At 43.6% G+C, this 23,295-nt stretch overlaps 1 long non-coding RNA gene across 1 annotated transcript; it reads left to right on the top strand.

The window, feature by feature from the left end:
- Nucleotides 1-1,031: 1,031 nt before the first annotated feature.
- Nucleotides 1,032-14,883, top strand: LOC309373335. The gene is made up of 3 exons (XR_014169979.1): nt 1,032-1,582; nt 13,480-13,513; nt 14,763-14,883. It is a non-coding gene; the product is annotated as an uncharacterized lncRNA (long non-coding RNA).
- The last annotated feature ends 8,412 nt before the right edge of the window (nt 14,884-23,295 follow it).

Here is a 23,295-nt window from a genome sequence, read left to right as displayed (position 1 = left end):
AAAGGGTGCTCATCAATGGTTCCTCTTCATCCTGGAGAAGAGTGACTAGTGGGGTGCCACAGGGTTCTGTCTTGGGCCCGGTCTTATTCAACATCTTTATCAACGACTTGGATGATAGACTCAAGGGCATCCTGATCAAATTTGCAGATACCAAACTGGGAGGGGTGGCTAACACCCTAGAGGACAGGATCACACTTCAAAACGACCTTGACAGATTGGAGAACTGGGCCAAAACAAACAAGATGAATTTTAACAGGGAGAAATGTAAAGTATTGCACTTGGGCAAAAAAATAAAAAAAAATGAGAGGCACAAATACAAGATGGGTGACACCTGGCTTGAGAGCAGTATATGTGAAAAGGATCTAGGAGTCTTGGTTGACCACAAACTTGACATGAGCCAACAGTGTGACGCGGCAGCTAAAAAAGCCAATGCAATTCTGGGCTGCATCAATAGGAGTATAGCATCTAGATCAAGGGAAGTAATAGTGCCACTGTATTCTGCTCTGGTCAGACCTCACCTGGAGTACTGTGTCCAGTTCTGGGCACCACAGTTCAAGAAGGACACTGACAAACTGGAACGTGTCCAGAGGAGGGCAACCAAAATGGTCAAAGGCCTGGAAACGATGCCTTATGAGGAACGGCTAAGGGAGCTGGGCATGTTTAGCCTGGAGAAGAGGAGGTTAAGGGGTGATATGATAGCCATGTTCAAATATATAGAAGGATGTCACATAGAGGAGGGAGAAAGGTTGTTTTCTGCTGCTCCAGAGAAGCGGACACGGAGCAATGGATCCAAACTACAAGAAAGAAGATTCCACCTAAACATTAGGAAGAACTTCCTGACAGTAAGAGCTGTTCAACAGTGGAATTTGCTGCCAAGGAGTGTGGTGGAGTCTCCTTCTTTGGAGGTCTTTAAGCAGAGGCTTGACAACCATATGTCAGGAGTGCTCTGATGGTGTTTCCTGCTTGGCAGGGGGTTGGACTTGATGGCCCTTGTGGTCTCTTCCAACTCTATGATTCTATGATTCTACCTTTTTCTAAAACATATATCCTACATTACATTCCTTAGTCCCACTCATTCTTTTGCTTATAGGCACTAGGTCTCTTCCAAGGGGTGCAAAGACTAGACTTCCTTGCCAAATGCTAGTTGCATTCCCTTCTCTTGGGCTACATTCACACCACATGTTTAAAGCACTATGATAGCACTTTAAACACTATGGCTTCCCCAAAGAATTCTAGCAGCTGTAGTTTATCAAGGGTGCTGAGAGTTGTTAGGAGACCCATATTCCCCTCCTAGAGCTATATTTCTCAGAGTGGTTTAACACTCATTCCCTATTCACAGTGAACTCAAGGAAGCCAGCAGTTTCATGAAGATGTTAAAAAACTGTGGGAGGTAAGATGGGCCATTGCAGGACTCCATAAGCCAAAAAAGATCAGCTGCAGTTGGAGTCTACCAACATTCCCATTCTTGGACCAATCCTCCAGGCATGATGGAAACTGCTGCAAAATAACATCCTTTCATTCCGTCCCAGCTAAGTGGAGCCTGGACAGGTGCACTACACACTACAAGTGTCCAGTAAATACGGTAAAAGAAGTACGAGTAGATGATTTATTTATTTATTTATTTATTTGCTTGCTTGCTTGCTTGCTTGCTTGCTTGTTGCAGGTCCCACTACTAGTAGTAGCAGCAGTAGTAGCCATGGCTGTGTCTGTTCATATGGCCGCTCTGCTTTTGTGCTGAGTCAGCTGAGGACATTCCAAAATTTGTTTGTTTTTTCCTCTTACGTGCAGTTCACACATCCTCCTTTGCCTCCCATAGCTCTGGCTGTGAAGGCGCAATTGTGGCCTCATTGATTGTTCACCTCCTGGAATTGTCCCACATGTGCCAGTGCAGTGTCAGAATCAATATCGCAGGCTTCGTGCAGAGACTGTGCTGGGGCCAAAAGAAGCAATGTGCTTACTGGGCAGGTTGCTGTGAGATAATATTGTGTCAGGAGGTGAGGTTGCAGTAAGAGTGGCAATAAATGTTTCTTTTCCTCAACAAGGAAAAAGAGGGGATTGGTCAGCTTCAGCTTCAGATCCTTCTAGAGATAAAATGTAACTGGAGGAACAATAATTTCAATGTACTAATGCTCCCTTAAGAGGAAGCCCTTGCAGAGCTTCACAGCCCTCACTCATTGCAGAGGTGGCAGTGGGGCAGCATTTCGCCTCAGGCGGAAAAACGTCTTGGGCTGCCCCTGCTCTCTGGCAAATAAATCTGAGCTTTACTCGCAAGTGGCTGTTCGCAGGCAGGAAGTGTAGAGTGCTATCTGGCCTCTTTCTGTGTTGTCCAGCTGCCCATCTCAACCCGTCGATTATGCTGATCCAACACTGCTGAAGGAAAGATCCAGCTATGTATGAGCAATATTCTACACCAAGGTCTGCAAAGATGTGCACCCCTCTACTCATTGCTCACTCAACCACAGCATGGTGCCACTGCACAGCTGTTCTGGGTGTTCACTGGGTAATACTGCAGCAGTGCCAGCTGGGCTGAACTGAGACAAAGATCAACATGGGAAACAAACTATGGTGGGTATCACTAACTGGAACAACTGCTTCAGAGTAATGAAGCACATTATTACTGTAATGCACAAATACAGCACAGAGGAGAAATGGTGAGGAGGACTTCCACTCAGGCTTGGCTCAGCATACCTCTCCACATCAATCAATCAATCAATCAATCAATCAATCAATCATTTTCATGGGATTGTATATTTTAATTATATTTCAATGCTTGTGTAGTAGGCTTCTAAGTTATTTGCAAGTACAAAAACCAATTTTGGCATTAAGCCATCTATAACGGATTATTTCTTTATATATTTTTTAATTGCAATGTGGTGTTGGAAACAGGAAGTCAAATGCATATAATAAATACATGTGCACGCAGCTTTCAATATGCAGCCCCATTTCATAGCTGAGAGACAGCAGGACACACCAAAATGTGGGTATCCTTGCTGAATTGGGACATCTGGAATACAGGCTTTCATTCATATAGCACTGACATATGATGGCCCTTTAGTATAAGATGAAAGCTAAGATTTTGCTTCTCCAAAATTAGGGTCCAGAGAGGAAGTGCATTTGTTATACTCTTGGAAAGTTTGCCCAAAATATGTGGAAGCCATGCAGCAATCCGGGATGGGGGAGAAATTTGGTCCGGTTCACATTTTAATGCAAATCTATCTAATTCACAGTTCCCAAAACAGTAAGCAAAATAAAATAAGCTTTGCTTTAGTACTTACACACAGCAAAGGATACCCTCCATTGAGGAACTGTTAACACTTCACTGGTATCTTTGCATATTCCTGGGAAAACTCCCATTCATGCAAGTTTTGCCTGTCTCCGCTATGTGCTTCTCCAGTGAGCATTTAGTTATATAGGAATCATGGCTACAGATTTTGTTCTATTTTTGGGCCATGTCTTTGAATGCCTTGCATTGTGGTGTACAGGAAAACAAGGGAGGCGCACACATGCTTCACATGCTGGAAATAGAAATTCCACATTTATAGGCTGCTTGTTGCTTTCTCACAGCTTCTGGCATGCTTCAGTCTGCCAGTCACAGTGAACACAGTGTCCTGGGAGTGATGATCATTGTGAACAGATGGTCCCACGAGGGACAGACAGATGGCCCAGAGACTGGAAGCTTCTAGGGATTTTGATGGAACAGAGAAATCAGGCCCTATTTCTCACTCCAGGGTTCCATGCTAGGGACAGGCTAGAGCCCACCTTCCCCACCTTGTCACCTCCAGCAACGTCTCGTCATTTGTGCTATTTAGTAGGAGCTAGTGAGTGCTGGTGCACTAGATCCCAGTGGTAGAGCAGTGCTCACCCTTCTGCTCTGCCTGTGTCTTCAGAGCAGAAGACATTTAGCGCAGGAAACAATGCAATAAGCAAGGAAAGCACTTTGACTAGGGGGGAAAACTCATTTCTTTGGGTTTCCCAGGTAGTTCACAACATTATTTCAGACTACTGCCTTAGCAGTGCAAGCCACTTAGTATTGAGACCGGAGACCCAAACCTTTCTCTTAGTCACTCCTCATCTCAAGCTACTTGTTCTCTTCCTAGGAGATTGCATGACCCACATAACTCACCAGACTTGGCATCAGATGTTGAATTCCTCATATCTCTTTGAAAAGGGGGGACATGTTTCTGGCTTTGAAAACAAGCTGGGTGGGTGAGAGCTTCTGGGATCTTAATTGGGGCATTCAAGCCATGGCAATTTAATCTCTAAGGGGTCTCCAGGGGAGAAAAGAGTCAAATGGCTCTGAGGTCACTCAGCTGCAGCACAATGCAATACTTTTGGACATCTAACTCTCTGCTGCTTTGATTGAGAATTTGGGCTCTGGCAGTCCTCACTAGGGATAGCAGGTTCTCTCGGCTTTGGTTCATTCCACTTCTCTTTTCCCCAATCTCAAATTCAGTTCACATTTGTGTAGCAACTAGTGTTAAAAAAACCACACCCCTCGTGTAAATTCTTTAACGTTTTAGTGCAATTCAGCAATTAGTATCTTGCGGAGCAGTCAGGGGGGTTGTCAAGTGAAGTAAGCAGTGGGGCAGAGCCCCCACAGTACCTACTGAATGCTTTAAGACACACATTGGTTGGAGAGCTGTATCACAACATTCAGGTAAGTGCAAATTTCAAAGGATGGCTGTGTTTCAATTCTCATATTGTTTCAGAAAGTGAAGATTTGATCGTTCTATGAACAGAATCAGATTTCTTCCCCATCTCTAGTCCTCAGCTTCTGCTGGAGGTTATGAGATCTAAGTTAAGCTAGTGCAGGGACTCCGACATGTTGGAAGAGCATTGGCTATGCCTGGGAGCTGTCCCAGGTCCTGAACTTCTGGGTCCCCTGTTGTTCCCAATCTTGTTCTCCAACTCTGTTAAGTGCAATGCAGAAGTTGCTTCTGAGTGACTCTAGCTGATAGGCAGTACCCATGAGTTCTAGTTTACTGTTCTGGAGGCATATAGCCTATCCAGAAGAGGGCACAGGGCACAGCAAATATGTACAACAGGTCTGCTGCTTCATGGCTGATGGCAGCTCTCTTTCATCTTCATTTGCCTCCTTTCTATGTCCAGCAAGAAAAGGAAAAAAAGGGGCAGGCCTCTGGTAGACAAAAGAAGGAAACAAAACGAAAAACCAATTGCAAATGTACAGAAAGAATATATAATAGAAATAAATCACAAATAACAACAAACAAGAATAGCACGTGCATCATGCGCTGGTGCAAATTGATGTAGCACACAGTAGGACATAAACAAAGCAAATGCTCAATATGCATGTACAATAATTATGAATTCACTAGTTAATATAGTGATTTTACAGAGTAATTATAAATTCACATGCTGGATATAATTGTTTGATGGATAGCCTGAAAAGATCCATTTTGAGAAATTCTTCAGCATAAACCATCCATGTATTATGAGAAGAACGACAATCAGAATCAAATATGAGGCATACATTTATTTATTTTTTGTTAAATGTGGAATTTATTCCTCCAACAATGCCAGCCACACAGCATTGTGAGTTGGGTGGTAAGACCTCAATTTTAGTGCCTCCCAAGACCTCTAGCCAGGAATATCTGCTCAGACACATGGGCATTCTTACTATTCAATCTCTTTATAAGGTGATTTTTCTTATTTCATCAGTAACTTTTTTTGGAACGATTGTTGATCAAATATTTGCCATCTTCAAGATTCAGGCATTTTTTAAAAATGTTCATTAGGGAAGCACTTAATGTTTACAATCAATCAATCAATCAATCAATCAATCAATATTGTATTAATCTGAGGCAAAATACAAGCCTATTTCACTGGTCTTTGTTGGGGTCAGTTTATAATAATTGGGCAGTTGTGCCATGACAAAATCCATATGCAGTTTGGTGTGTGTGTGTGTGTGTGAGTGTGAATGGGTTCACAATTGGCTTACAGGGCACCATATTGGCAGAGCACTATGATGAGGCCTCATAGTGACATTTACATATTTGCCCCAGGGTGACTGGACCAAGTGGCAAAACAGCTGAGGGGAACCCCTCCTCACAGACCCTTGAGATTCATGATGGAGATTCCTCAGTCTCCACCACCCTTATCAGCTACAATCATTACTCCAGGTTTTATTGTTGAACTAGAGCTGCTATCAGCCCCAGCCAGCATGGCCCATGGTCACAGATGATCAGAATTGGCACCAAAGATTTTGTGTGCACCAGTGTCTATCAAGGTTAAGACTCTACTGTCCATAAAACCTCTGCTTTACCTTGCTACTAACCCAACTGCACATTGATCTCTTAAACTGTATGCAACATAGCACTACATCTATGGTTCCATCGGGACAAAGATTTTCCTTTAGCAATGGAAACTTTCCTCTCACTTCCCCCTGCATCCCTCAAATCTGTTCTAGGTTCTACCCAACCTTCTGGAGTTCTGTCTTCAAGTACTGCCTCTTGACTCAGGAAGTAACTATTTGCACATTATCAAGGCTTCATTGTTCCTAGGTCTGCTTCTGCCTTCCTTGAAGCAGACTAGAGGGCCCTGTCACACTGTTTGGTAATTGCTGGTGTGTGTAGTGTGAATATGCAGAGCCAAACTACCAGCTAACTCAGAGTGTCCCATTGAAAGGCACAACTGCCCAGAGGGCATGGCTTGTGGAGGATGCTTGCTGTGGCCACGTGTGAATTCCACAGGATCTTAAATTTCTTTGACACTCAGCTTACATTTGTAGTTTTCTCGCTTGTTCAACTTGGCAAAAGAGACTTGCATCCTCCTTCTGGCATGTATATATGCAGACATTTTTTAATCACATAGTTGTGTTTTGTAAATCTGGCAAACATTCTCACCTTACAGCATAAAAGAACTCAGACATAAAATTTAGACTAAAAGCTGTTCTAAACCCAGTCTTCTTTCCTTTGCTTTGTCAATCCAAAGTGCATTAAAATTAAACTCCTGTGCTTCTCGAAGCTGCCTCTGTTATTATTGGAACTGATGCACATTTACTATAGCCAATCTATTTTTATTTGAACCACTTATGCTGTATGAAACCGAGCATAATAACTCGAGTCAATACAGATATATTTGTTTTTATTTAAACTTATAAGTGTGCTAAAAGCAACAAATGCTTTCCCCACTGAAAACCAATACAGATATATAATACATAGAGAAGATATGCAGCAATCAAAACAGTGGTGTCCAGTTGCTCCAGGGGCTGTTTTAAGAAACCATTGCATCTTATTTTGGACAAGTTTAGGAAACCAAAGTTAGCAGAAGCTGCATCCTGACTGCAGTGAGTGGTATCTGGAGTTGGTCCCTTTTAGTAAAGCTGCAGAACTACTCATTACTAGGAGAACTAAAACCAGCAGGGGCAATTTCATGAGATCAGCTTGGGTCTGAAGTAGGAATTCAGCTTATTACACCTTGGCAGAGAAAGACCTTCTAGAATTTGTGGAAACTGTTGTGCAGTTTACCTTATGTTCACATGAATATCCTTCCATTTAGTTAGGCCATGCATAGTGATCAGTGGTGCACATGTGAGCACACTTCCCTCCACAGCAAGTGATCCTAGATACACTGTGCAACATTCACTTTTGATAAGAAAAATACTAGTTCACTAGTTGCATATTGTTTCCTAGGTGCATTGCATAGATTCCATCCCTTTTGAAGAGAGTTGCAGGTGTGTTCTGGGATGGGGATGGAGACAGGACTTAATTGTGCATGGTTCCTCAAGTATTATTTCATTTATTTATTATATGCATTAATATTCCATTCTGAAGGTGTGGACCAAATAAATAAAACCAAAAAGAGACCATATGAAAAGTAAAACAAAAAATTGACAGTCTGTTCATTTGGTTCTCCATTTAAAATCCTCTTTTACCTTTTACCTATAGCTATTATGCTGCTCAGAGCAAAGGTCGATAACATGAGGGCCACCTCCAGATACTGTTGAAGTTCAACTCCCATTAGCCAGCATAACCAATAGTCAGAGATTATGGGAACTCCATACCTTGGGCTTAGAGAGACGCTTAATAAAACCATAGAACTGTAGAGTTGGAAGGAACCTTGGTTATCATCTAGTCCAGTGGTTCCCGGTTGGTTGACCATGGACCCCAGGGGACTGCATAACTCACTCATGGGGTCTGTGGCACCATTCACATAACAAAATACCATAGAGATATCAAAAATTTCAAAATAAGGTGGCCGTGGCTTGACTTTTGCAAAACAGGGGTGCTCAGTACTTAGCTGTTTGGGAACCACTGATAAAGCCCAACTCCCTGCGATGCAGGAATCTTACATGGTCCCCTTACATGGTCCCCCATACTGGATCCCGTGGAACTCCCTTCCATTAGAGGCTAGACTGGTCCTCTCTCTACTTTTCTGTTGCTGGCAGACAAAGACAGGTCTTTGGCCTCTAACTGCCTGTTGTGAGAGGGTCTGCTGTTGCTCTGTTTTGTTTCACGTGTGCCTTTAAATGGCTTTTCAGTGCTGATTTTTAATAGGGGAGGGAAGACGTTTATGCGTATGCATGTGTGAGGAAGTGTCAGTGAGGAAAGGCATGGTTTACGCCTCTGGAACAACCCACATTACCCTCAGTTTATAAAGATTCAGCAGCAGATTAAGTTCTGATGTTTCCACATCTCATTTGGCCTGAACCCAGCAATTGACACTGATCTCATGTGATTTTTTCTCTCAGCCCTTTAGAAGTCTGATTTCCAAGCTGTTTCCCACTCAGGTGGTGATGGGAATGCCTACTTTAGAAAGGCAGTGGAGTTTCCTAATGTGTTTTCACAGCAACTACTCATGGGTCCCTCCTGCTGTGAGTCAAGAGGTTGCCCTGCAAAGTTGGATGGCGTAAAGGCTTCCATTGCTGTGAAACTTTGCCTCTCATCTCTGCTGCTTTCACACCTCAGTGGGTCTCATTCTTCCTCATGCCTTCACCACTTATATTAGCATTTCTTTCTCAACTGAGGAGCCTGGCATTCAGATAACGCCATATTCCTTTGTCCCAAATCATTCTCCCTCTCCTTCTCTCCATGTTGCAGTGAGTAAGGAATACTCCTGTGTCAAGTTAACCATGATAGACCAGGTCTGAGCAGTACAACACGAGGAAAAGAAGGGAGACAGTGTCTGAGTTCTGGCATTAATAACACCCAAACCTCCACCAATACAAATACAGTGAGCTGCAATTAATCCTGTGGCTAGCAGGGATCCATGCCAACAAAGAGTCCCTTGGTGTCAAACTAAATCTGAATCTCACATTGACTGCATTGGGCATCGTTCTTCTTACACAGTAGCTAAGTGCTGGTGGTAGAGGATTGGGTAATGCTGGAATGGGGAAGTGGTGGCCCTCCAAATGCCATCAGATTCCAAACCCTGCCTGTCTCCATCAGCAGGGCCTATAGTTGAGGATGAGCCACAGGCTCCCCAACTCTGATGTAGGAGATGATGGGAATGACATCTGCCTGAGACCCTGGAGAGCAGCTGCCAGTCAGAGCAGACAATGTTGGGAGGTGGATGGACAAAAAGTCTGACCTGGTATGTGTTAGGATATTTCCGTTCCACCTTAAAAGGGAGCAGGCTTGTGAGTCACAGAGTCTGCGTATTTCCTGTTCACAGGATGTTTATGTTTGCTATTGCTTTCGTTTTCTCTCTCTGTGCCTGAACACGCTAGCAGGCGGTCATGGTTTTCTTTGTTCTGACCAACGTGGAATAAACTTGTAAATATGCTCTCCTGCTGTGCAACTTTTGCTGTGTGAATTCTGCTAATAGAGTGTGCACCAGCCTAAGAATGTGGCAATCTATTTCTGAGGCTTCGTGTCGCTAATTGCTGATACTGCACGTCTACGGGGGATCGATGGATGTCCGGAGTCCGGCTGGAGGCAGTGACGGTCGATGTCTCCCTGGCAGTATCCCAACAGTATGAAGCCATTTCCCATGTAATCCAAACTATTCATGACAGTAGAGCAGAACAATCAAAACTGTAGGAAACTGTAGGAAAACAGCATAATTTATGTCAGGGTAAGTTATTCTGAAGTCACATACTCCTATGACACACTCCATTTGGCAGTGAGGCTACGGCCAGCTGAACTGAGCATGGCAGAGGGAAAGCAAGCCTTTAAAATTGGGGTTGATTTACACCACCCCTTTTGCCAGGGTAGCTTCTACTAGGTTGCTAGATTATGTGACCAAGCTCAGCAGAATATGGAAGAGGGGAAGCAGGGGGGCCTGGGCCCCTACAATATTTTCATGAAGGGGGATAGGCCCCCACAAAATTCCATGGTGATCCTCAAAAGGATGTGTCAGGACAAAGATGCTTGGCCTTGCGGCGTCATTTGGAGGCTTGCCAGAGTGGCCTCCTGGAAGGCGCTCTGGTGATCTCTACCTGGGATGCATGCGAAGAAGCATCTTCACTCTGTGCATCCCTTTGGGTAAGGCAGCTGGCAGTGGGTGAGGGATGGTGGGCTGAGTTGGCCTGGCCTGGCTAGGGGGAACATGATGTCATGCTGCACCGCCATGATGTTGTGGGGTGGGGTGCATTGGTGCATTGGGGTAAGTCTTCTCCTGCGCTGCCCCCCCCATTTTTGAGACTTCCCACAGCCTAGGCTTAGTGAGCTTTAACTGGCCTATGCTGACATATCTCTGGCTGAGTTTGGACAGCATAGCCCTTGTTGGCCCAAACCCAGCCAGAGATCTATCTATTCCAAACTCCACTCCTCCTGCTGGATCTTGGGTCTGGATTGCTCCCTGATCCCCACCATGTCTTCTCTTAACTATCTTTGCCTCCTTTCCCTCTGTGTTGCAGTGACCAAACCAGTGGCGTAGCGTGGGTTGTCAGCACCCGGGGCAAGGCAAGTAATTTGCACCCCCTAACCCGTGGATTTGCGCCCCCTAACCCTAACCCCCAGATGTTGCACCCGGTGCGGGCGGCCCCCCCTGCACCCCCCACACTACGCCACTGGACCAAACAATGCTTCTTTGTCAAATTCCAGATATGGCTCTCCCCTTGAATCTTTAGGGGCAACTTTATGCTGAGTTTTCCATTACAAAAGGAGGAATATTATGTCAAATATTTACTAAAATACGAGCTTCAGCAAAGGGCATATTTTGTTGCTATACGCCCGCGCTCATTCTTCCTTTGTAAAGTCTCCTGTCCATTCTTTTCGTTTCCTGCTTCCTTAAGGGAAACAATGGTATTCCCTACAGTGCAAAAAAATCTGCTAAGTTTACCCAAGAGAGATTCTATAGCGGGGCGGGATAATGTCATCAATACTGAAAACTAAAGCTTCCTCTTCTTGTTCATGCCTGTCTTTTTAGCTCACTTTGGCTTACCCATTTACTCCCATTTTTGCAGTCCTCCCCTCCTTGCAAAAAAAGAAGAAGAAAAAAAGAGAGGATCTTTATGAAGGAGAGTATTTATTTGAAATGATGAGAGGAAGCAAACAAGATAAAAATGGAGAGATAAGTGACGAGACGGGATTTCAGTCCTGGCCTAGGTTTCAAGTGAACGATTGTCAATACTAATAACATAAACCTAACTGTGAAGGGGACCCAATACACAGTGGCTTGGGAATGCTTACAGACATCTGAAAATTTAATCAGAGGGTGCCATCAGAAATGTAGCCAGTGTGTCTGGAATTTGGGTTTAATGCATTTGTTTGAAATATTCTACATTAGCGAGGGGGGAAAGTGCAGGAGATATTTGCATGAGGTGCAGTTGCTTTGCTGTGTGGGGAGAAAAAATGTGTCTTCTGTACAATCATAGAAACAAAGGAGAGATAACTCACCTTGTGTTCCACAATAGTTGTGTATGGTCCATGTGAGAGCCAGTGTGGTGTAGTGGTTAAGAGCGGTAGTCTCATAATCTGGCGAACCGGGTTCGCGTCCCTGCTACTCCACATGCAGCTGCTGGGTGACCTTGGGCCAGTCACACTTCTTTCAAGTCTCTCAGCCCCACTCACCTCACAGAGTGTTTGTTGTGGGGGAGGAAGGGAAAGGAGAATGTTAGCCGCTTTGAGACTCCTGAAGGGTAGTGAAAGGTGGGATATCAAATCCAAACTACTACTAGTAGTAGTACTCTTCTTCTTCTTCTTCTTCTTCTTCTTCTTCTTCTTCTTCTTCTTCTTCTTCTTCTTCTTCTTCTATGATAAGTGTGGGATTTCCCACTCAGACATTGATGTGGTCCTTCCTTGACCCTCCATGAGAAGGTACTATCCATCTGTTTAACCCCTCAGCTCTGGATGGCGAAGAAAGAAAACTACTCTGAAATCTAAATGGTAACTTTGCAGCTCTAAGAATAAATAGATAAATAGATAAACTCCTCAGAAACCTAGTAGATTTCTAGGCCTGCACCCGTGAAAAAGTGTTGTTGACATTAAAGGCTCATTACCTCAAAGAGGAATAAACAGAAGTCATTTATCATCATCATTATGATGATCATCGCCATCATCATTAGCGCTGCCATCTTGAAGTCAATATCACACTTGTCGTTGGACGGAAGCAGATTTTAATGTGTGCTTATCACAATTGTACATAGCGAGGTTTTGCATGCAACAGATTACTTTGTGACATTGAAAATAAGTACATTTCATAAACAGTAATGGAGCTGAAACACAGCTTGATCCCAGCAAGGTACACAAAAATGATTAGAGCCTGAAATGGGAAATTAAGTTTCTTTTAAAACAAAGGACACAAAAGTTATTCACTGTGGTAAAGCTAAATGAGAATGTGCTTATAAAAAAATATCTCCTTCAGTGACTTTCCCCCATAATGTCTCATTGTGGCTCAGTGGATAAATTATATGGATTTGGAGGGGGGGTGGGGTGGGGAGGTTGCCCATGAAGCTCAATCAGTGGCAAGGGCCAAGAAGCAATCACTCAGAACTAGCCTACCTCACGCAAGCTGGCTGTGGGGTTAGGTGAAAACTTTAAAATGTACTATACAAAGAAGGGATAGTAACAACATGAGGAATGCATTAGCTGCAGGTGTAATGACTTTTCTTTGCCTTACGAGTATTTAGAGGGCTTGTCCTATCATTAGACAATGTGAGGCAAATGCCTCAGGCAGCAGATGCTGGGGTGCACAGTGGAAGGCAGAACTGCATCTGCTACATAGCATCTCCTGACCCGCCCTCCAAACTAGCCTGCTGCTTCAAGTGTGGCGGAAGACACAACACTTTCATCAGTGTCGAATAAAGATTCAGCTGCCAGCCCAGTCACCTTCCTTGTGTGGAAAAGCAAGAGTTAAAACCAACAATGCGTAGACAAAGATTTCATTGCAGTGTTCTGAATGAAAGCTTTGATGCATGAAGGAAGTATCAACAATAAGTGCACCTTCCTGAGTTTGCAGGCAGCCTGAAGTGGAGACAATTCGTGAGTTTGGAAAGGATATGAGGTGAAAGGGTATTGTTCCTGAATGTGCAGCCATTAGGTCCATTTTAAATATTTGTTTATTTTTATTTAACAGGATTTATACACTGCTTAATCATCAAAAGCTCTAGGTGGTTCATCGCTGCTTTTGTAGGCAGTGGGGACAGGGATAAGGAGGCAATCATGTACAGTGGTACCTCAGGTTAAGTACTTAATTCGTTCCGGAGGTCCATTCTTAACCTGAAACTGTTCTTAACCTGAAGCACCACTTTAGCTAATGGGGCCTCCTGCTGCCACCGCGCCGCTGGAGCACGATTTCTGTTCTTATCCTGAAGCAAATTTCTTAACCTGAAGCACTATTTCTGGGTTAGCGGAGTCTGTAACCTGAAGCATATGTAACCCGAGGTACCACTGTACTCCTATTCGTGTGGCATTGTGTTCAGCAGAGGTTCGTAAGTCCTCATTTGCTAATGTGTCCAACAGCATACCAGGGTATAATTCTCGACAGGGGCAACATGTCCTGTTCTACTGCCTAAGGTGATGCCCCCCCCCCGCCACTGCCCCAGCACTGCCCTACCCCGCTGCTACCTCCCTTACCTGATAAGTGTTGCAGTGCCTGTGAAGCAGTGATGCTACTGCCAATGGTTTCTAGTGAGATCTCATGAGATCTCGCCGAAATCTCATGAGATCTCATGCACTTGAGGTCTTGTGATATTTTGTCAAGATCTCAAGAGATCTTACCAGAAGCCAGCGTCACTGCCAGTGCCACTTTTCTGACCATGATGGAAGAGGTGGGGGCACTGCTTCATGGGCAGGCCAGCCCTGCTTCTTGGACATAAGTCAACTAGAGAGATGAGAGGTGAGCACTGAAGATGGGTGGAAATATTTGCACCAGTATTTCAACCCACTTATGACTATTTCTTAGGAGTACTTTGACTTTCTGGTTATCAGAAGATATAAAAATGAAAATAATAGATGCTCTTAAAATACACTGCCTTGTTGAAAAAATTGTTAGTTTGGTACATTTGTAAGTTAGCCTTTGAATCTTCTTACGTGAATCTCCCCTTGCAGATCCATAACTCTCATTATGCTTTCCTTCTAAAACCTGAATCAACATGTTCGGAAGCAGAGGATGCAAAGCTCTGTTTTGTGCAAGTCTGGTAGCAGGTAAATTTGGATTTCCCTCTAACTTCCTTTCACTTTTTGTTACGGTTGCTGTGCTGCTAGATCTTTAGTTAGAGGTATGCTGGTTCACTTCCTTATCTTACTCTCTTGACAGCACTACTTCCTGTTGGGTCTCTTCTCATTTCCTGCAGATTTGCAGAAGAATAAGAAGAAAAAGATGAAGTGAAGCAAGTCAGAAAGCAAGTGACAGGGTAGAAGTAGCTGTTTCAAGAGACACAAACGTGCTGCCACTTTTCTCTCTCTTCACACTGTTATCTATAGAGTGCAATGAAGCCCCATCAGAGACAGGAGAGACACAACTGTCAGAACAACTGCAGAGCAGGCAAAACACTTGCCATCCCTTAGAAACATTGAATCATAGAGTTGGGAGGGACCCAAGGGTCATCTAGTCCAACCCCCTGCTATGCAGGAATCTCAACTAAAGCATCCATGACAGGTGGCCATCCAATCTCTGCTTAAAAACCTCCAAGGAAGGAAAGTTGACAATGTTCCACTGTCAAGCACCTCTTAATGTCAGAAAGTTCTTCCTGATGTTCCATCAGAATCCCCTTCCTTGGACCTTGAATCCACTGGTCTGAGTCCTATCCTCCAGAGCAGGAGAAAACAAGCTTGCTCTGTCTTCATGTGACAACCCTTAAGATATTTGAAGATGGCTGTCATATCTCTTCTAAGTCTCCTCTTTTCCAGGCTAAACATACCCAGCTCCTTCAACCGTTACTCATAAGGCTTGGTTTCCAGACCCTTGATAATCTTGGTTGCCTTCCTCGGCACACGTTCCAGCTTCTCAACATCCTTCTTAAATTGTGGTGCCCAGAACTGGACACAGTATTCCAAGTGTGGTCTGACTAAGGCAGAACAGAGTGGTACTATTACATCCCTTGATCTGTACACTAGTCTTCTGTTGATGCAGCCTAGAATAGGGTTAGCTTTTTTTTGCTGCTGCATCACACTGTTGACTCATGTTAAGCTTGTGGTCCACCAAGATTTCACATGTACTACTAGTAAGCTAGGTGTCTCTCATTTATATTTGTGCATCTGGGTCTTTCTGCTTAAGTGCAGAACCTTACATTTGTCTCTATTGAAATTTATTTTGTTGGTTCACGTTTCCAATATGTTTAGGTCATATTGAATCCTGATTTTTCTCTTCTGCAGCTTTAGTTACCCCCTCCCAATCTGGCATCATCTGCAAACTTTATGAGCACCCCCTCAATTCCTTCATCCAGGCCCTTCATGAAGACGTTGAACAACAACGGGCCCAGGACAGAACCCTGCGGCACCTCACTTGTCACTTTTTCTCAGGAGGGCGAGAAACCATTAATGAGCACTGGGCACAAGATGTTGGACATAACAATATGTTGGCTGACTGGGAACAGTTATGGACCACAGGTATGAAATTTACGGCATGTAATGCCTTAAGAGAGAATATTATGAAAATGATATACAGGTGCTACATGACACCAGTCAAGCTTGCATAAATATATCATTTGCCTGATAATAAATGTTGGAAATGTAAAGAGATTGATGGTACATTCTTTCACCTTTGGTGGACGTACCCAAGGATTAAGGCTTTCTGGGAGATGATCTATAATGAAATGAAGAAGGTATTTAAATATACCTTTTTGAAGAAACCAGAGGCCTTTCTCCTGGGCATGGTCGGCCAAATGGTGTTAAAGAAGGACAGAACTTTCTTTATGTACGCTACAGCAGCAGCAAGAATACTCATCGCAAAGTATTGGAAGACACAAGATTTACCCACCAAGGAAGAATGGCAGATGAAGGTGATGGATTACATGGAATTGGTGGAAATGACTGGCAGAATCCGAGACCAGGGAGAAGAATTGGTAGAAGAAGGATGGAAGAAGTTTAAAGACTATCTACAGAAACATTGCAAAATTAAGGAATGTTAGAAGGATGCTGGAATGAAGTTATGTGGTTTTAGCAGTAATGTTATAAAGGAGTATGTAAAAATGGGTTGTCAACAGGTGAGAATGCAAAGTTACAACATATTAAGATAAATGATTAAGATAAAAACAAAGATGGAAAGGATTTGCTGAATTAACTAATTGAACTAGAATACAAAAAAGGGAGGTGTGAGGAGGTCAAGGAAAGAAGTAAATGAAAGATAAGCTATGGAAAAATTGATTTGTTTTTATTTTTTTTAATTTTTCAGTTTTTTGTAATTTTTGTTTTATTATTTTTTCTTATGTTTGTAATTTTTTGAAATTTTAATAAATATTATTATAAAAAAGAGAAACCATTAATGAGCACTTTTTGGGTTCAATCAGTCAACCAGCTACAAATCCACCTAACAGTTACCTCATCCAACCCAGAGGCAACATGCCTCCTATATCAGTTGCTGGGGATCTCAAGTGGAGAGGGTGCTGTTGTGCTCATGTCTTGCTTGTGAGCTTCTCAATGACATCTGGTTGGCCATGGTGGAAATGCAGTGCTGGACTAAATGGGCCATTGGTTAAATCCAGCAGGGTTCTTTTTATGTTCTCATGAGCTACAGCAGCCAATACTTTTTTAAAAAAAGAAAGATAGTTTAAGGTTTGAGCAGCAGAGAAAATAAAGAAAAGGTCAGGATGGTGCTGGATGGTAGTGCCAGAGTTGCAGAAGTGGAAGAGCAGCTGAATGCCTAGTATCCCTCAGGGAAACAGCAGTGATTGAAAAAGGCAACAGCAGGCAGCTCAATACGGGTGGGTTTGTTTTCATTAGCAACAATCATGATAATATTTCTCTCCATGCTCCACTGCCTTTGTCCTTTTTTCTTCTTCTTTTTCCTAGAGTGAGCATTTGGAGTCAGTGTTTCCGCTATAACTAGGTCAGGGAGCCTAAGTAGGTCACGTTGTCTTTCTAAACGTGGTAAATCTGGAAGTGAAGCGAGGAGGAATGGCCTGTAAACAAAAGACAAAGGGCTGGGCTCATGCGTATATGTGCAGGCAGGAGGGCAAACCTAGAGAGATGTGTCATTGGAGCCTGCCATCATCTACAGCTTGGGATGTTATGGAGAGAATATGGAAGATGGGAAAGGAGACAGAACATGGAAGGTGCTAAGGTGCCACATGAGCAAATCAAGGGTAGTCGGGGCAGGAACAGCATTTGCAAAGTCTGGGCCGCCTACATTGAGCCATCAAACGGAGATTCAATCTCCATGCCCAAACTAGTCAGTAAGCCAAAGCCAATGGGAAATTGGGATCCGGACGCTGGTCATTGTCCATGGGGCAGTTGTGGAGATTGGGAAGGTACTGTTGGAGATAAGCAGTGTCCAGTGCACAGCGGAATGATGAGAAGTATGAGCCAACATGCTCTATACTACTTTATTTACAGTTCAAAGCTGGTAAGTTACAGAAAAACATTTTCCATCTGCCGGAGCAGAGAAAGCGTCATCTCTCCTCTAAAGCACGGAGAGAATCACAAACTGAAACTGCAAAGAACAGTGAAAAACAGGAAACCAGTGTACGTCATATCCAGTCTCCTTTCCCGTGAGAAAACCTCCAACAGTACAGACTGTGGAATGTAAACAACCTGTCTCGTGACAAGCACTTCGCTGCACAGAGAAGAAAGCAGAAACCAACATCCTCCCCCTTTCTGTGAACATCTCTGGGCAGCGTGTTCGTACAATATCAGTACAAACCCAACTTCTGCACATAGGTACAGTGTTGATCCCTTGATACAATCTTGGACAATACATCAGCAGGAATTTCATTACCTGGCATATAGGACACCGTTACGAGTCCCTTCTGAATACGTTCCCTAGCATGTTGCAACTTCAATTGCAAGTGCTTCGTGCTTTGCTTACAACCTTCAGAATTCAGCAAAGCCAAACATGCTTTGTTGTCCTGGTAAACCTGGATTGGACGTTTGGCAGGAATTTTCATGTCTTTGCACAATTGTAACAACCATTCACAATCTTTAAGTGAATAAGACAGTGCATTCAGTTCAGCTTCACAAGTACTTAAGCTAACTGTTGTTTGCTTCTTGCATGACCAATCAAATAGACCCTGATTGTACTTATAGCAAACTCCAGACGTACTCTTCCTGTCTGTAGTGTCACTTCCAAAACTTGCATCTGCAAATATCTCAAGACCACCAGACTTCTGATTGTTAAATCTCAGTCTGTAATGCATAGTGCCTTTCAAATACCGCGCTATGCGTTTCAGAGCTTTCCAATCCTTAACAGTAGGATTGTTGACTTGTCTGCTTAGCAAATTACAGCTAACAGCAATGTCTGGTCTTGAACATCTGGCTATGAAGTTTAGCTTGCCTAGCACACTTCTGTACAGTGTAGTGTCAGAAAATGCTTCTTCAGTGTCATCTACCTGATAACCTGTTGTCATCGGTGTGTCCACAGGGTTAGCATCCATCAGGTTTAGTTTGCTTAACACATCAGCAATTTTCCGTGACTGGTGTACTAGAATGTTACCATCTTGATCTCTCTCTATTTCCAGAGATAGGTAGTTGTTTACCTCACCAAGATCTTTCATGTCAAAGTGCTCTTTTAGTTGAGCTAGGGCGTTATTGTACATTGTGACATCTTTCCAAAAGAATAAAAGATCATCAACATAAAACAAACAATACAGTTTCTTTTGCCCCTCCTCTTTGACAAATACACATGGATCAGCTTTCCCTTGCTGAAAACCTAGAGAAAACAATACTTCAGTGAGTTTTGTGTGCCAACACCGTGCACTTTGTTTGAGACCATAAAGGGACTTTTTCAGAGCACAAACAAATCCCTGTTTTACCTGTACGCCATCAGGTGGAAGCATATAAAGTGATTCACCTAGAGATCCGTACAGAAAAGCTGTATTCACATCATGGTGACTAATGTGTAGATTTTCTTCTGCAGCTAGCTTGAGCATAAGCCTAATGCTCTCATACCTCACTGTGGGTGAGTAGGTCTCGTGATAGTCTTCACCTGGTACCTGTGCAAATCCTCTGGCTACCAATCTGGCTTTGTGTCTGACTATCTTGCCATTTTGATCAGTCTTCGCTTTGAAGACCCATTTGCTTCCAAGCAATTTCATTCCTGGAACTACTGGAACAAGTTCCCATGTTTTGTTCCTTTCCAAGGAATCAAGCTCAGCCTTCATGGCATTTAACCATGGCTCAGCTTCCTTTGAATCCAAATCCTGGATTTCTTGGAAACTTGAAGGTTCAAAAACCTTCTTAGAGCTTTTAACAGCTGTTACTGCTATTTTGGCAAACTCATCAGCAAATCTCTTTGGAGGTCTGCCTTTTGTGGCTCTCTGTGACCTTCGAATTAGCCTTAAGTCTTCAACATTCTCCTCCTTCTTAGGAGAAAAACGACCTATTGTGAACAATGGTTCCTCCAATTCTTGATCAGAGCTTTCAGAGGGTCGCATAGAGGCTTTCGCACTCTTGAAATCCTCTGAATCATCCGATTCAGTTTCAGACTCAGAATCAGAACCTTCATCAGTGGGTGTGGGTTGTTGTGGTTGCTTTTGACTATCCTCAGTCTCATCACTGTCATCAGGATAACATTGGAAAATTCCCACATTCTCCCCCCACTTGGCATTGTACTCAACACTTCTTGTGAGCTTAATTTCCTTAGAGTCAGTCATCATTATTCTGTAAGACCCTTTCTGATAACCTAGAAAGATACCATGCAATCCACGCTTGTCTAACTTGGAGTTTTGTGGTGAGTGAACCCACATGTCCGAACCAAAAATTTTCATGTGTTTGATGTATGGCTTCTTGCCAAACATCTTCTCATAGGGGGTACAACCAATCGCTGAAGATAACCTGCGATTATAACTGTAAGTGAAACATGAGAGAGCTTCGGCCCAATAACTCTCTGGAAGATTTGCATCATGCAGCAAGGTTTTTAACCCTTGAAGCAATGTTTGATTTGCTCGTTCCGCAAGTCCATTCTGCCATGGCGAGCGAGGACTAGACAAATCGTGTTGAATTCCTTTCTCAGCCAGAAAAGCTTCAAACTGCTGAGAAGTGAATTCTCCCCCCCGGTCAGAGAAAAGAGTCTTTATCTTCTTACCATGCACATTTCCCAACCAAGCACAGAATTCCTTGAACTTAGGAAAAGCCTCTGATTTCTGCTTGAGATTGTACACAAAAATATACCTGGAAAATGCATCAATAAGAACCATGAAGTACCTATTCCCACCCAAAGAGGGCGCTAGTGGTCCAACCAAATCAGCATAAATAATTTGGTATGGTTCTGTAGCTTGCCTACTAGACACCTTACCTTTCACAGCCATTTTCACCTTGTTTGCTGCGCATGCCTTGCACTTCATGTGGTACCTGCAGGGTTTAATAGTCATACCTTCAACCAAGGCAGGCATTTTAGATACTGCCTCAAAATGCAAATGACCAAATTTTCGATGAAAATCGTGAATACATTCTGCATGCAAACTTTTGTTAGAACCTGCAATGCAACAAGTGTCATCTTGCACAACATCATCATAATACAAAAGAAACAAACGATCAACAAATTCAGCATACAATTGATAATCATTTTTCTTGGTGATGATGCATCTATTGTTTTTAAAGGAAACGTCAATTTTCTTCTCAATCAGCTGTCCAACGCTGAGCAGATTATGTTTCGCATCCGGCACATAAAGAACATCCTGTATCGATAAGTCCAAACTGTGAAGAACAACAGTTCCGTAGCCTTTACTGGGGATTGTGTGGTCATCCGCCTGGTGAATTGCACCTTCCTGCGGTGTAAAAGACACGAACAGTCGCTTATCGTTGCACATGTGATGCGTTGCAGCTGAATCAACAACGAAGAAAGATCTAGACTTCTTCTGGACCTCTGCAACCTCTGCAACCTCTGCAACCTTTGGAGCGTAGCGTGAGACCATTGCCTTGTGCTGCGTTGTCCTGGACACCGGACCTTTGCCTTTGCTCTGGCCTTTTCCACGCGATGAGCTTCCACTGCGCTGCTCTGTCTTGGCCCTGGGATTTCTGCATTCCCTCTTCATATGGCCTAGACGTCCACACGAGTAGCATTTCACTGCCTTCAAAGCTTTGGCGCCATCTGGTGGTTCCACTGCACTATGGGATGACGTCTGTGAAGACTCCCCATTTCCCATGCAGCCAGCACCCCGCTGATCTGCTTCATTCTGAATCATGGCAGTATCACAAGCTACTGTGAGTTGAGCATTTGGCTGATCAGTGGTATCAAATTCCCCACTTGCTTCATCCAGCCTTCTGCAGCTAGCCATCATGACTTCTTTAAATCAAGCTGCTTTATACATGCTGCGTCTGTGTACAGCTGCTTCAATCCAAAGGCAATCTCAAAACAGCCTCTGCCTTGCCTGTGCTGCTCTTCTGTTTATTTGCTTTGCTTATCTGCAGCTGCTTCAAACTGCATTCCAAAAGCAAGTTCAAAAGCGAAAGTCCCCAAGTGCTTTCTCTACTGCCCTAAATTCTTGCTGCGTCACATCTGCAGCTGCTGTGAAACTGCAGCATTTGTAAAAGTTACTTTCACTTTCCCAGCCATCCAAGCCACTACGCTTGTGCCGTGGAAAACGGCTTTAAAAGTTCAAAGTCCAGCCATAAAGCCATTAATTAGAAGCTGGCAGGCTGCCCGGAGCAGTAGCACATACCTTCATCAATCATTTTGACGCGCAGAGCAGATACCGTGCGTTCCGTCTCTCTGCCGCTGTTCCGATGCTTTGCCGGCACTTCGTCTCTTGCTCCTTTGTTCCTTTGCCAGGAGCCCGACTTCTGAAGTCCATCCTCAAAATACTGCGTTTTTCTGGGCCCGGAACCAAATGTTGGAGATAAGCAGTGTCCAGTGCACAGCGGAATGATGAGAAGTATGAGCCAACATGCTCTATACTACTTTATTTACAGTTCAAAGCCGGTAAGTTACAGAAAAACATTTTCCCTCTGCCGGAGCAGAGAAAGCGTCATCTCTCCTCTAAAGCACGGAGAGAATCACAAACTGAAACTGCAAAGAACAGTGAAAAACAGGAAACAAGTGTACGTCATATCCAGTCTCCTTTCCCGTGAGAAAACCTCCAACAGTACAGACTGTGGAATGTAAACAACCTGTCTCGTGACAAGCACTTCGCTGCACAGAGAAGAAAGCAGAAACCAACAGGTACAGGGGGAAGACTGGTACTACTGACACCCAGGTGAATAATTCACATTCGGGTCAGAATATTGGAGAGATAAAGCAGATGTCCAGAAAGGAAGGATCATGGCTCAGTGGTAGAGAGCCTCTGCTTTACATGCAGAAGGTCCCAGGTTCAGTTACCTGCATTTCCAGGTGGGCTGTGAGAAACCCCAGCCTGAAAACGGGCTGCTAATTAGTGTGGACAATACTGCACTGTATAGGCCAGTGGTCTGAATTGGTATAAGAAAGCTTCCTATGCATACAGAAGAGCCATTGTAATGCTGGAATAAGAACAAAAGGACAGCAGTAGGAGCTTCAGGAGGAACAATGAGAGGAAACCTCAAAATTATTATTCTGCAGTATTTTTACTGGGAACAGCCAATCAGTGCCCAGACTGCAGCCAATTCTGTAGTGCTTTCTGTTCTCGCATCATATGCCTGTAAAGTATGAGTAACATACCCCTTCATGCAACCCTGCATCTGATAGGGACAAAGAGCTGGTAACCAACCAAACTTTCTTTAAGGTTTTCATCAGGCAATCTCTAATGCTCCCAAAACATTGGAAATGAGAAGCATTTCAGAACGCAATGTTGTATATGACTCCGAAAATATCCAGTCCAAG

Source organism: Podarcis melisellensis (assembly GCF_964234715.1).
Source record: "Podarcis melisellensis genome assembly, chromosome: 1".
NCBI lineage: Eukaryota > Metazoa > Chordata > Lepidosauria > Squamata > Lacertidae > Podarcis > Podarcis melisellensis.
Note: the sequence above shows the minus strand (reverse complement) of the source record. Positions and strands in the feature narration are given on the sequence as shown.